At 47.5% G+C, this 14,067-nt stretch overlaps 1 long non-coding RNA gene across 1 annotated transcript in view; it reads left to right on the top strand.

Annotated features, from left to right (window-relative positions):
* Window positions 1-11,952, top strand: part of LOC125330385 — a 134,361-nt gene extending 122,409 nt beyond the window's left edge. Inside the window, exon 5 of the long non-coding RNA XR_007205484.1 lies at window positions 11,764-11,952. This is a non-coding gene — a long non-coding RNA (uncharacterized LOC125330385). The remainder of the gene's footprint in view (window positions 1-11,763) is intronic.
* Window positions 11,953-14,067: the final 2,115 nt, after the last annotated feature.

The raw sequence follows: 14,067 nt of genomic DNA, 5'->3' as shown, positions 1-14,067 counted from the left end.
TGAAAACCCAAGAGTGGCGGAGGCTTGGGAACCTTTGTAGTTTCATCAGAACTTCTGCCGGGGAAAGTGTTTACATCTGCGCTAAACTGAATTAATTTATTTTGTCTTTTGAAAGGTCAGAATAAGAAAGTGAGTCTGCAAAGTTCTCAGCTGTGTTCATTTCCTGCCTGGCCCGTGGTTCCATGGCCGGCATCTCTGATTAGTGCTATTTACATATGACATATATCACTGTCACCATTAATCTTCAGGAAGCCACTTCCTCGGTTGAACCACACGGTGTTTACAGCCAGCTCTGACATCAGTGCTCATTAGACAACGGCGTGTTAATGACCACCTTCCGGAAGGGCTTACCTAGGACACTCACAGGCCTTTCTTAAAATGTGCTTTTTTCAGTGTGGTATTCACAGGAAATGCTGAAGGCAGGAATGTTCTCTAAATCCTGCCCAAAATATCCTTCCTACTGGAGTTCTGCATTACTCGATTTATTTCTGTCTTACAGAAACCCGGAGGGACTCCTCACATGACAACCTGGTTTTGGTTTGGTTTTTTTTTTTAAAGAGAGATATTTTCTCAACCCATGGAAACGGTGCAAACAGCAGCAAGTGTTGGGCTGAGAGTTTTCTGGTCCTTCTGGGAAAAGCAGCAGTGGGACTGTTGCTTAGTCATGCACAAGAGGGCTGTGACTCCTAATCCACTATTAACTGTAAAATCAAACTCCTTACAGCAGACAAGGGAATAAAATCTGTGTTGCATCAGGACTGAGTCTGCTATCTCTGAACCACTGCGTGGTTTAAGCAGAGCCAACATGCTTCATGTCAGGCATGTCGTCACTCTGCTTTTCCAGTCAAATTATCATGAATGTCTAGGGATGCTGCAGCCCAGGCTGAGCTGCCAGGGCAGGCATTGTCAGACATCCACAGTGCAGAACTAGGAACACTGTAAGGAGAGTTTGATATTGAAAGGGCAGCTCTGCAGAGGAGAGGGCTACCCCAGGGCTAGGAGAGCACTCAAACACGTTTAGAAGGCCACACCTCGGTGTTTAGGCTGAAGTTAGGCGGGGCCTGGGAGCTCAGGTTCTGCTGTGAAGCTGCCTATGATGACTGCAGTGTTGCATCATGTGCTCTCACAGTGTAATTAATATGGCACTGATACAGAGACACCTCATTCTGCCCATTTAAAGCACAGCGAGGGTTTCTGCTGTAATATTTTTTCAGCTTGTATGTTATTATATTTTATTGTTACTTCTTCCTGATAACACATTGTTCTCACGTCCTGATTTAGCTGAGACAAATAGTCCTAGGGCTTACAAAGTGGTGCGGTGGATTTCTCATCAGAGCAGTAAAAAATTCTTACCCAAAAAACTTGAAAATATATAGCTAAATATCCACATGAATATGTAAATGTAGTCTCTTCAAAGTCTGTCAAAAGAAGACAGCATCTGAAGATATAGAAGCTACATGTCACTCTGATTTTTCTCTTCAGTAATTACCCAAAGTTGTTCGCCACAAAAATTAGGTAAAAATACTAATGTTATATCACATTTCAGTGAAATCTTCAGAATGACTGAGAAATTTTCCAGGAAGGTTCAACTGGTTTTTGAGGACTGAAAAAGGCTGTATTCTAAAATGTAAGCTGGGACAGTTTTATTTCCAAGATTATGAAAGTTTTGCAGTAGTAGTTTTCTTTTCCTACTCCCAGACTTAGAAATTTAATGGGGAGGTTGGCTTCAAAGCAGGGAAGCTCCTTGTCAGTCTTTACCAGCCAGTCATAGTCTCTCTTCCTCTTTGCTAATACCAGAATTTCCAACAAAAGCCTTTGGTTACCAGGCATCAGGGTACCAGCAGCTTATCCAAAACTGCCATCCAATTTCTTCTTTGGATTTGCAGGAACCCTGAAGAAAACTTTCTGATTATCTAACACAGTGATAGGCTGAGGGCTGTGAATCTTAGCGAGCCTTCAGGGAAGCTTTAGCCACAGCAGAGATAAAGCTTTGCTCCAGTAAAGTCCTTGTGTGAGTGTTTAATTCCAGTCGTGCAAGAAATCTTATCTGATTCATTCACTGTGTTGTGTTGGAGTCTGTGTGATCTGGCAAAGATCTGAGACATTTTGGGACACAGAAGATGTGAGCAGCAACACCAGGGACAATTGAACCCATCCTTCATTCTGCACTCTAGGCAGCAGGATGGATTTTATTAATTCCTTGCTGTCACTCGTGCTGTTATGACCATGACAAAAGACCTTGCCATTTGGGCATTATCCATTCCTCGAATTTTTCAGGCTTTTAGCCTGAGTCATGGCATGCTTCATGATTATTGTGGGTTTGCTGATACATTTCTTAGCTTTTGCTAAGTTGTCCTTGGTCACCTCTGGTTTTCACACCAGATTCTCATCAGGCCCAAGCTGCTGCTCCTGTCTTTCTCCTCTGAGTTTTTCTGCCACAGCTAGAATAATTGGACTCACTAAAATAAGTTTTGCAAAGCTTGCCAAAAATTCTTCCTCAAAACAGAGGAAACATGATATTTGCACTTTCAGTATGCACACTAGAAAGGGAGCTGTTCTAGTCTCCCTGTTCAGTGAAAACAGGGGATCATTTATCAGCGTATGCTGGCAATTTGATAAACATGAAACTTTAATAAGTTTGATATTGCTGTGGTCACCAAATCTAATACAAATGTTGCACTTCATCTGTTGCCTATCAGCCTAGACTGCCTGAGGACAGACTGCTGGTCTGAAATGTGTCCTTGTGGCACGTAGGAAATAATTTCCATTCCAGTTTGTAGTGACCACAAGCCAGTTTTCATAATTTCTGGGAAGGTCTGCAGACCGGGAGACCTTTTGCTTTGCTTGACCCACAAGGGCCTTTAAAACAGTAATTTAGAGATTGTCACTGAGGCTAAGTATTTTTTTCACCTCAGAATGGTCTTCAAGTTTAAAATGCTTGCCTTCTGATTATCAAATTCCAGCCTCATCCTGACGGTGTAGAAACACGGCACCCAGAGGATGGATATAAGGGCACCCAGCTCTTCTAGCGCCAAAGTTACGCACCTCAGGTGATGGCTGATCGTGGCCACGGCTGTCCCGGTACTCCCTCTGTTGGAAAAGTTCTGACATGTCCTTTCTCCTTCAGAAAAACGGGACATGAACACCTCTGCCTGGGAATCAACATCCCACATGCTCTCCAGTCAAATCCAAAAGAGCTGCGTGCATCCCTCTGCTGCTGGTACCTTCCACCCTCTCCACCTCACGCTGGTGAGGGGGGCTTGGATCAGTAGCACTGCACAGAGCAACCTTTCTTAAGGACTGAAAAATAGTCAGTGCAATAGTCGGATCTTTTGAAAATATTCTTCCCAGATGCTTCCCTGGTGAAAGGAGTCAGTTGTTTGGGGTTTTCCAGGAAGCACAGAGCCTGACTTCCAGCACAGGACACAAGCTGAGGCACAGCCATGTAGGGCGCAGGACTGCAGCTCCCGGTGTGGCCCTGGGCACAGCTCCTCCCTGCCCTCCCACCCTCCTCCCTTTCGTTAGCACACTGTATTTCTTCTCTGAAGGTGGTTTAGCCACAGCATGCCCTGTCAGGGTTTCCCCCGAGGTTTAGAAGTCTCTGTCAGCAGGGTCAGACCTGCAGCCAGCAGGAAGAGCAGCTTTGGTACCCCCATGTGTCCATCCCACAGCCCCAGCAGATCCCTGCTGAGTCACAGAGAATCAATTTGGTTGGAGAAGACTTCTGAGACCAGTGAGTCCAAGCTCTGACCCAACACCACCTTGTCAACCAGACCATGGCACTGAGTGCCACATCCAGTCTTTCCTTAAACACCTCCGGGGCAGTGACTCCACCACCTCCCAGGGCATCGAATTCCAGCATCTAATCACCCTTTCTGTGAAGAAATTCCTCTGAATGTCCAAGCTGAACCTCCCCTGGCACAGCTTAAAACTTTGTTCCCTGGTCCTATCACAAATAGCCTGGGAGAAGAGGCTGAACCCCACCTGGCTCCAACCTCCTTCCAGACTTCTCTGGTACCTGCAGTTTTGCTGTCTGGTTCGCACGATGTGAAGTTCCTTGTCAGCTGCCTGGAGGGGACAGAAGGGTTGGCCCTCTTGACTCTGCAAACTCAGACCACCAAACCTCAGTTTAAAGATCATCTGTATCACAGAACTCTTCTGTCCCTGCTGAGAATGACCTGGATGCTCTTATCCCCTGCTCGCTTCTGATGGATCTCCAGTATCTAGAGCTGAGTGATCACGCACTGGTTTCCTGGTTGCCCTCTTCCAATGACAGACCCATCAATAACAAGTCTCTGTTTGTGTTGATGGCACAGGCCCTGTTTGTGTCTCTCTCTGTTACCTTTGTGGCAGGGCTGTGCAGACGTGGCCAAAGACACAACTGTTCTCTTGATGTTTGCACCTGGAGTCATTATCTGGCAACTGGGAGCGTGCAGGAACCCGCGTAATCTCAGCTGTAAAAAAACAGGTGGGCTGGGTGCTGGGGTCCTTTCCTGGCTTCTGAAGGATCATTTGGCACTGCTTTGCCTCAGTGCTTGCCGTGCTGCACTCATTTAGGTGGTGTGATGGTTATCTGAGCAGAGCTGAAAACAGGGAACCCCCGCAAGCCCTTGGGGCAGAGCCAGAGCAGACACTTCAAAGCAAAATCCCAGGTTTGTGCCTAGGACACGTGAGGAAGAGCCTCCTGTGCACAAGTGAGCCTCTCTGAAGTCTCACTCAGGCTGCTGCAAAACGTGCTCCTCTCCAGGTGCCTTATTTATCTGCACTTTCTGCTTATCATCACTTGAGGGCAGTTGAGCTCATGACAGGTCTTGCTCTAGCCAAGCGTGATTTGATCAAATTTTAGCATTTTAGCTGTTAAATTATACAAAACCCAGCAAAACCAAGGAAAAAGTCATTTCTGTGGGGCTGACTCTGTCCAGGTTGTGCCAGGGAAACAGCAGCTGTTAATCACCACCTTCCTGGGTGGGAGATGATGCTCTCCCTTTACTTGAGCACTGCCTGCTTCAGCAGGTCGGCTGGTGCCCCCTAAGATCACAAATGCTATGTGTGAGGTTATCCTGCAGTATTTCTTGACACAGTCTGGCTTGTGCAGGGCTAAAATTCTTGGACAGAAGTTGCTGGCAAACAGTGTTAGTCACATGAAAAGAGTTGTGGCCCAGAAACCAGTGTCCATCTCTCAGTGTGTAACTGCAGATGAATGCCACAGCAATAACAGGAGGCTGAGTAAGTTCAGCCAAAATCAGTTTCTTGGAGAGGATGGAAATTTCATCTCTCATGCCCATTCTGAGTGACTCAGTGGCTTTGAACGGACACTGTGTGGGATGTATGTTGGCACGTAAGAAATGAGCACCAGAGCTCTCCAGAGGGAGGGATGCAGGCTCCAAGAGGGAAGGCCAAGGTGTGTGTAGGGCCATGAGCCTTCAAATCCCAGTGTGGTGAAAGCCAGCCTGCGCCAAAGTGATGCTCAGTGGTGTCCATCTACCCTACAGCAGGCACACAGTCGACTGCTGCCTCCTTGCTGTCCTTCTGGCCGCTGTGATAGTCCCTGTGCCATGCCTTCCCCTTCCTTATGAGACATTGGAACTTTTGTCCTGAATTTTTCCTCTCCCTGTGTTAGCTTCGGGAGAAGGGGTGTGGGTGATGGATGCACACAGCTCCTGACCCTGACCCTGGCCTTAGTGATAAACACTGGGAAAAACGTAAGGTGAAATGGTGCAGTGTGATCTGAACCAATGCTGAAAGAATGAGCAATAATTCTGTGGCCTTGGAAAGCTCTGAGTAGGCTAATTAGCCAGGGTGATGGCATGGCTAATTGGACAAGGCTGGGTGTGGTGCTGGTACAGCTGTTCTGCTCAAACATACAGGGAGGAAGCCTTCTTGATTGAAGATAAACTGCCTCTAGATCCTTCCTAACATTCCTAATTGAGGTTTCCTTTTGGTGGGGCCAGATGCCATCTGATCCATAGAAAAGATACAGGATGTCCTATCTGCCCTTGCTCTTTGTGGGTGTTGAACCAGGTGGGTTCTGACCCCCTTCCAAACCTCAGTTACTCCATGAATAAGACTTGAGAGTCTTCCCCAAAACAAACAAACAAGCCAACAAATTGCCCCCAGTGAACCAGAAAATCATAGACCAGCAATCAGCTCAAACCCCACTGATCTTTGCCTCAACTCAGCAAAGCAACTGAGGAGCAGTACCTTGGACTCTCCACCAGTTTACTCTGGGACACACGTTCCAGGGGCTGCAGGTGCCTGGTTTGGCAGGGAATGCGCACGGCTCTGACTGAAGCAGGTGCCACAGATGCTGCTGCTGTGTCTGAGTAATGGGCAGAGGCTTGTGTTCCAGAGAGCAGCTGTTGAACAGAAATCAGGGGGGGGTCATTTAGCTGAAGTTAAAGCAGACTCAAACAGCCAGAGCAGCTGTGTTGCTGCAGGCAGGGCTGTGCTGTGCACACCAGCAGTGGGCAGTCAAAGTCCATCTCAGTGTCCACGCAGTGTCCACCCCACACCCGGGGGTGGGGGGGAGGGGCTGGAGAGGTGTCCCCACAGCCAGGAGAAGGCAGAAGTTCTGTCTTGCATTAAATTCCCCCTTGGTCTTACCACTGCCCTGGAAATTAGCACCTGACAGGAGTCTGCTGGCCAGGCAGGAGCTGGGAAGAAGGTTTAATGTAAGGAAGAAGGTAAAGCTGTGTTTTCTGAGATGAATGAGGTAATTTCTTCCCTCCATGTCACAGTCCCAGCTCTTGTATTTTTCATGCTTCATTAAAAGTGCTTGTAATTATATGAGTGGCTTCAGAGGCCAATTAAGCCTTCATTTGGAGGCTGCTCTGGGTGCTGGAAGCCCTCCATTAGCCTGGGCTTCTGCCAGGGAAAAACACTACATAGTCTTTAACAACTATACCAGCTCCTATCTGCTTAATGTTGATTTTCCTATTAAGTTCAGCTAATACTTTTCTAATTGTGTGAGCTGGGCCTGAAGCCAGGCCCGGTGGCTTTTGCCAGCTGCTTTCAAGGCTGAATCAGAGATGAGCAAAACGCTCCGGAAGACTTCCCTGCGCACATGTTCGGCCCCATCCAAACAGCGGCTGCTCTCCTCAAAAGTGACTCAGGCTCTGATTCGTGCTGAGGAGCTGTTTCCCAGGGCAAGCCCCATTCAGTCAGGAGATGTGGATGCCAGGGAGCACACTCAGCAGAGCACCAGGAGCCTGGCACTGCGTGGAGCTCACCCCACGAGGTGCCAGAAAGGATGTCGTGGATTCAAAGGCCAGCCCACATCTCTGCTTGCCGGTGAGCCACAGAGCAGGAATTACTGTGTGGGTTCTCTGAGGCAGGTGATACAGTACAAACTGCCCAGGAGGGGATATCTACAAATAGAAGGATATTCACAGCTCTTCCACAACATTGGAAGGGAGGATGCTGACGTGTTGGTGGGGTAGGAGATTTCAGTCAAGGAGCTCAGGGATGCCATTCACCTGCTGAGAATCTGCTGCTCACAAGAGGGTGGCATGACAAACCTTCCAACCCAAACCGTTCCATGATTCTATGAAATTTAAGCAAATGTATAAACTCATTGCTGACTAGCAATGAACCTAAGCACATCTGATTTTATTTAATAATTGAATTGTTTTCTTTAATTAAAAATGGCCAGGCAATTAAATAATTTAATTTCTAAAATCTTATTTAATTTCAATTAGCTCTGATTAATGGCTATTCCTTTGAATCAAAATATCAGTATGATAGAAAGCACTAGTTTTGAATTTTTCATTTTAGGAACATTACTGTCTTTTAACTTTAAAGCCCTTGCAGCTCTAATACAATTAATATGTGCCAGTCACATTTTAATGCCTTACTACATCCTAACACCGACAAATGCAAGAGACTCCGAGCTTGTGTTTGGAGCTGATTTGCTTCTGCAAAGCCCCGTGTTTGAAGCCCCTGTGGGCCTGGCTGCAGCCAGTCATTCACAGGGAGTCTGGGCTGTGTGACAGCACCTGGTGCTGGCCAGGGCCCTGGGGTGACAGCAGGCCACCAGAGCTCACTGACAGCCACAGGACTCCCACGTGCTTGGACTGTGCAGATCTCTTGGAGCACTTGTTTCTCAAGAGTTTATTCCTTTACTAAGGCAGAATTAAGATTTACATGTTCGAAATAGGAAATAAGGTCTAGAAGCCAAAATCATATTTCTTTTCTTGAGCATAAAGATTAAAATTTAAAAGGCAGCCATGTGACAGGTTCAAAACCTAATTCATCGTGGAATTTCTGGCAGCAAAACACGGCTCCTGTGTAAGGTGTTTGGTACACATGGAGGGAAGTTTAGAGAGCTTGTAATTCACTGCAACACAGCACTAGACATCCAAGGAAGTCATTAGTGTAGATGGTTTCCTGGTAGCATAAAAAAGCAGGAGGGAGCTGGGCCTGTTTCAGAGCAAAGTTGAAAACTCTAATTGACTTTTACTCACTGGGAAAGAAGATGTAGCATGACAAATGGCTTTGTGGTTTAAATCATTAAAGACCGAAGAGAGAGTTGCTGGCTAATGGGGCTGTACTGGGCAGAAATGGCCGTGTTTGGATTGCTGTGAGCAATCTGCAAGATGTGCTCATAAAGCACAGGAGGAGTCAGCAGGACCCTGTCTGGCAGCGCTGGCCAGGCGGGAAGAGAGGCTGGAAAGGATCAGAGAGGAACCGGCCAGCACCTGAGGGTTGCCATGGCCCCTGGGAAGAGCACAGCTCCTCACGGGACAGCAGAGGTGGCTCAGAGAGCAGATCAGTGTATCAGAGCCCCTCAGGGCACTAACAGGCCTTACCTGCCCCGACCAGCCCCGCCTGGGCCCCCACCCACAGCCTCCGCTCATGGACCAGGGCCTCTGTTTAAACTCAGGCCTTGAGCCGCGTTGCGGGTTAGTCTGCCTCCAACCCCACCTCCCGCTAGGCCTCCCTAAATGTCCCCTGCCCTGATCCATCGCAGGGCTGTGGGTGAATCACTGGTTGGTCCCTGTGCAGCCTGCCATGCTCAGGTGCTGTGGGATGGTGCCCTCAGTGAGGACACAGCCTGTGCTGAGGCCATCCTCAGCTCCTGGCCTGTCCCCCTTTATGGAGCATCTCCCCTTCTGCTGCCTCCTTACACAGCACATTTTGCAGCACATCCTCCTGAGAAGGTCACTGGAAGTCTACTGAGCTGCAGAGGGGTCACCAGACAAGCCCTGGGATGAAGGAGCTGCTCTGTCTTTGGCCTGTCACTTGGAGGAGAGGTGCCTTCCCCCTACAGCAGTCAAAGACATTTCTTTGCTGAAATAATAAGATATGAGTCCAGTGCTCCTTATTTCACATCATACACATCAGCTCTAGCTCTTGGAAGAAGTGATCTCAGAAATAATCCAAGGGTCAGTTTTCTAACATTAGGCTGGAATTGTCTTTATTTACTTTTACAAACTTGGCCAAAGCTCAAGGCACTCTAATGCTATGTATTCTTCAGTAAACACAATTAACTGGAAACTCAGAAACACTGATATCATCTTTTCTCTTTGGACTGGTCACTGCGAACTGCAGTCTCTAGCCAGAAAATCAACTTCCTTTTCCCCCAGGGCTGCAGAGTCGCTGGAAATCCATTTAGTAAAAAAAAAATAAAGTAAAAGTGAACCATTTTGATGATGCAGCCTAGCCTGGCTTATGGCAGTGGTCAAAGGGTAACAAAGTTTTGGAAGAGTGGGAAGGCCAGGATTGTACAGAACTAGTGGGTCCCTGCTATTCAAAAAGAGTGGGGTGTTTGTCCCTGAGGCAGCCAGGTGGGACTGTTAGGAGCAGGACACACCATGCACCCAATATTCAGCCACAAATCTCCATAAATGTTAAAACTGTACTTTAAACTCCTGTTTTACCATCTCCCCAATAAACCCTCTCTGACGGAGTGCAGAAAGGTGATCTAGAGCCTCACCAAGCTCCAAGGCAGAGGCAGATAAACTATATTTTTAGTGGGAGCTCTTCAAATTGGTGTTACAAGCCTTTCTCCAGGTGATCCAATCTAGTATTTCATGATTTTACAACTGGAAAAATCTTGTCTGCTGCCTAATCTAATCCTTACTTGCTGCAATCAAGGACAAACATTTCTTGTCCTTACCCAGCATGGACACACTAACAGCTTATCATCTTCCTCTCTGTAACTGCAGCCTTTTATGGCTGTGATGTTTAGGTACTCCATATATCCTTACCCTGTGTCCCTTTGTTCTGCAGGACTTCTAGATTGAACAAACTCTCCTTCTTCCATCTTACCTTATAGGTCTGCAATCTGGACTCTTTCCAGTTGCTCTGCAGCCCCCTTGAGGAGCAATACCCATGTTCCAACCTCTTACTGAATGTCTGAAGGAGGCAGAGCGCAATGATTATCCCAGATGTAGGTGTGTAAGAGATTTGTAGCAGAAATATTAAGGTTGAAGTGAAGCCTGAATTGAAGTGCATGTAAACAGTAGGGAAAAAACAACAGGGTGAGGATTAAAAGGTGCTGATAAGGTAGAGCACTGCTCCCAGAACCAGGTTTCTAGGATGCCATTCCTGGTTGTAAAACTGAAGAATGTGTTTATGGCATGACCAAAAGACCTGCACTCTGGTCAGGTCACAGCACCAACAAGGCATCACAAGATCCCACATCCTGCCCAGAGAACGGCATGGAGGTTGCAGCAATTCACATACCACTGCTTTTCCTGATGGGCCACCAGGAAAGCAAACCTGTCCAGACTAGGAGAAGCAGAGTTTAGTTTAAATTTCAGTTTAAATCTGAAGAGTTTAGCCTGTGCTCTTGGTGGCAGGAAGGGCACTGCGTACGGCTTAAGGCTCCCTTTCTGCACACTGTCCTGTGCTCTTGGCAGCATGGTCCCAGCCTGGTGGCCTTTTACCTCCTGGGAAAAAAATTTGTCTGCTTAGCCATGTAGCTGATTGAAAGTGTCTGTGTGTCATCCATTCATCCTGCACTGACCTTCAGCAGCCTGTCTTTGTGCATGGCACGCTCTGCTCTCCCTCCCGTCATTCCCTGGGCAGGATTGCTCATGTTCTAGTTCTCTGTGCTTTTCCTCATTACCAGTCTGTAGTTACACTGCTTCTAAGCCCTGTACATGCTAGGTGCAGCACTGCCTTTCCATGGCTGAATATCTGGGGATTCTGGACTGATTAGGAAGGGTAAGGGTGTCTCCAGATAAGCTTCTGGAGGTTTGATCTGATGTACTTGCTGCTAAACAAAATATTTGCTTCACTGAATTGCAAACCCTGAATAGTTGGGCCAGTTAGTTCATCAGTGGAGGCCGGTTGCAATAGTCATGTTTCTGTACCAGTACTGAAAACAGGTTCACTGAAAATGCATTAGCAGCTGCAGAACAGAAAACAGCTAGATAAAAATCTGATCAGGAGTTTTGGCTGGGAGTAATTTCCATGTCCTTATATAATAATACCTGATTTGGGGGTTCAGGGTCTGTTACTGTTTTGTTGTGATACCAAGCAGACATTGTTAGAGAGAATTATTTGCTGCAAGACTTTGTTGGTCTAGGGCTGAGGGCAGCATATCCTGCCCCTGCCCTCTTAAGAGTATCTCTAGGCAATACATGAGAGGGAAATTGAAGTGGGGAAAAAAAACATCCTGCTTTTAGAGCTGTCCCCATTCCCCTTCCAGTATGTACTGCACATTACCTTGTGTGACTCATACAGAACAAAGACAACCAGGATTTTAGAGATAATTTCTTCAAAATTTGAGCCTACTTTGGTCTCTCTTGTTGTCAGAGTCCAGCTTGCCTCCTGTACTGTACTGATGGGGTTTGGACCAAGCATGCATATACTGGAGAATTCAAAAAGCGCAGTGGAGTTCAGCCTCTATTATCCAGGAGCTGTAAGTAAAGGCAACCCACAGCTGGATGCAGGAAAATGGAGAAAAACAAGCAAACCCACTCTTGTCAGCACCAGATTTCATGAAGCAGCTCTGTGAAGCTCAGCAAGATCACAGTGATGTACTTTGGTCATGAAAGTACACAAAGTGGGTGTCATCTGTCGACAGAGCCTTCTCCCTCCTAGTATGAGCATCGTGGTGAGGAGTCCTTTTTGAGCACCAGCCCTGGGGATGTGGCACCAGGCTGAAGATGCTACAGTGGAATATGCTGGCTCTCGGGCAGTGGGTTCCTGAGTGGGAGCAATCTGAGCCTTCATGAGAAATGCCTTGAGCCATGCATTCAGGGGTTAGGGCACTGCTTGAGCAGGTCATGCCCTTGGCCACACTCCTGTGACTTTAACCTTTTGTGATGGGGATACAGCTGGCAAGACAGCTGGCCTCTGTGCCTCCTGGCTGGCTTCCTTCACATCTCAAGGGTCAGAGTCTGCTTCAAGAGGTGCTCATTAATCCTCAAAGAGAAAAGTTCTGTTTGGGCACAGTTTTTGCTTGGTACAGAAAGTATCCCAGTCCTCACTGGGAAGCTGCAGCAGAACAGCTCTGCAGACCAATGAAAACATGCTCAGGATGGTGCCTTCAGATCACTGTACCACAAGGATCTGAGCACCAGCGATTAGCAGGGAAACCAGGAGGCTCCAGGGCTTGTTTTGATTTCTGCTCCATCCTTCCAGTCTAACACACTTAGCACACATCAGGGAGCAGGGCAGGGAGACACTCTGTTCTCATATCTTGCAAAGTCAATCAGTTGCATAATATGAAACACAGAAGCAGCAGGAACGTGATCAAGTGCAGAGAAGGGACACATCAAGCACTTTATTGTGGCTCTGGGAGGGGTGGGCCAGGCCTCTCTCTACTCAACTTACCTTTTCCAAGCTGCCTTTTGAGCCTGTTTTGCATCAGCTGCCTGTCACTCTAAATACAGCTTGGATTTCAAGGTAGCTTCCCTTGGGCCCTTGCCTACCAGAACAGGAGGGATAAGCACCCCCTGAAGCCCCCGGAGCAATTCAGAGAGTTTAAATGAGCCACTTCCTCTGCATTATATTCACGGCGGGGCAGGAATTGCTCAGGGGCTGTGCAGGGCTCTGGGGAGAGGCAGCATGTGTGTGAGACAGGTGAGAGACAGCACCAGGGCAGGGGGCCACCCTGTTCAAAGGGCTCCACGAAGGGAGGGAAATGACCTTTTTTCTTAAGATAAGGCTTAAATTCAGAGCTCCTGCAGCTTTTGAGAGGTGTCTAGGCAGCTAATCTGGTGAGTGCAAGTAGATTTTTCCCTATGTGTGTGTGTGTCCTCCTGCAGCCAGGAGTACCTTTAGGCACCATCTGAAGGAGTGTGAGCACCAGGGATCGGGGTATCACGGCAGCCTGAGCTCTTGGCTGTTTCCACTCTTGAGCCTTCTGCTTGTCTCTCATCAAAAAGTGCTTAAAGATTTTACAGCTCTGTGGTGCTTATTCAGGGATCGAGCTGCAGATGCACAAGCCCACATCAGAAGGGACAGACCCTCTGCACGTGGCAGAAATTGCAGCACCCTGAGGGCGAGCCTGAAAAAGACAGGGAGAATTGCCTTTTTGATGCTGACTTAGGAAATGGCAGATGCCCATTCTGCTCTGTCCCGGTGAAAGGTTTGATGTGATGGTTTACCAGATGCTCTGCACACCTGCTGGCAGCTCAGCCCCAAATATTTTGGTTGAAGGAAGCAGGGTTAAAAGATGAACAGCAACAAGGTATGTTGAAGGAAGAGAGGGCAAAAAGAAATCATTCCAATAGGAAGCCTTCCAGGCATCTGCCATTGTCACAGGCAATTTGCTTCTTTGCCTAACAAACAGCAAGAGCATTTGCTGTACAAAGCATGTCTGAAAGCTGTGGGAGCATATAGTGAGGGGCTTCTGGGTTTTCTTGTTCCATTTTGAAATTCGTCTCTCATCCTTGTTATATAAGCACTATTTTTAGCTGCTCCTACTCAGAATATAAGTGATTCTCCTGGTGCATCTCAAGCACAAGATGACAGTAAAGATTGTTGGGTGTTGCTGAGCTGAAGAATCATTCTGGAGCCCATGTCTGGCACAGTTCTCTTAGAGATCCTACTACACTGTCCTGAAGCTCTGGGGCGCTGCTTTCAGCTCACTGTGACCTCCCTTGCAGGTCA

Source organism: Corvus hawaiiensis, chromosome 9 (assembly GCF_020740725.1).
Source record: "Corvus hawaiiensis isolate bCorHaw1 chromosome 9, bCorHaw1.pri.cur, whole genome shotgun sequence".
Taxonomy (NCBI): domain Eukaryota; kingdom Metazoa; phylum Chordata; class Aves; order Passeriformes; family Corvidae; genus Corvus; species Corvus hawaiiensis.
Note: the sequence above shows the minus strand (reverse complement) of the source record. Positions and strands in the feature narration are given on the sequence as shown.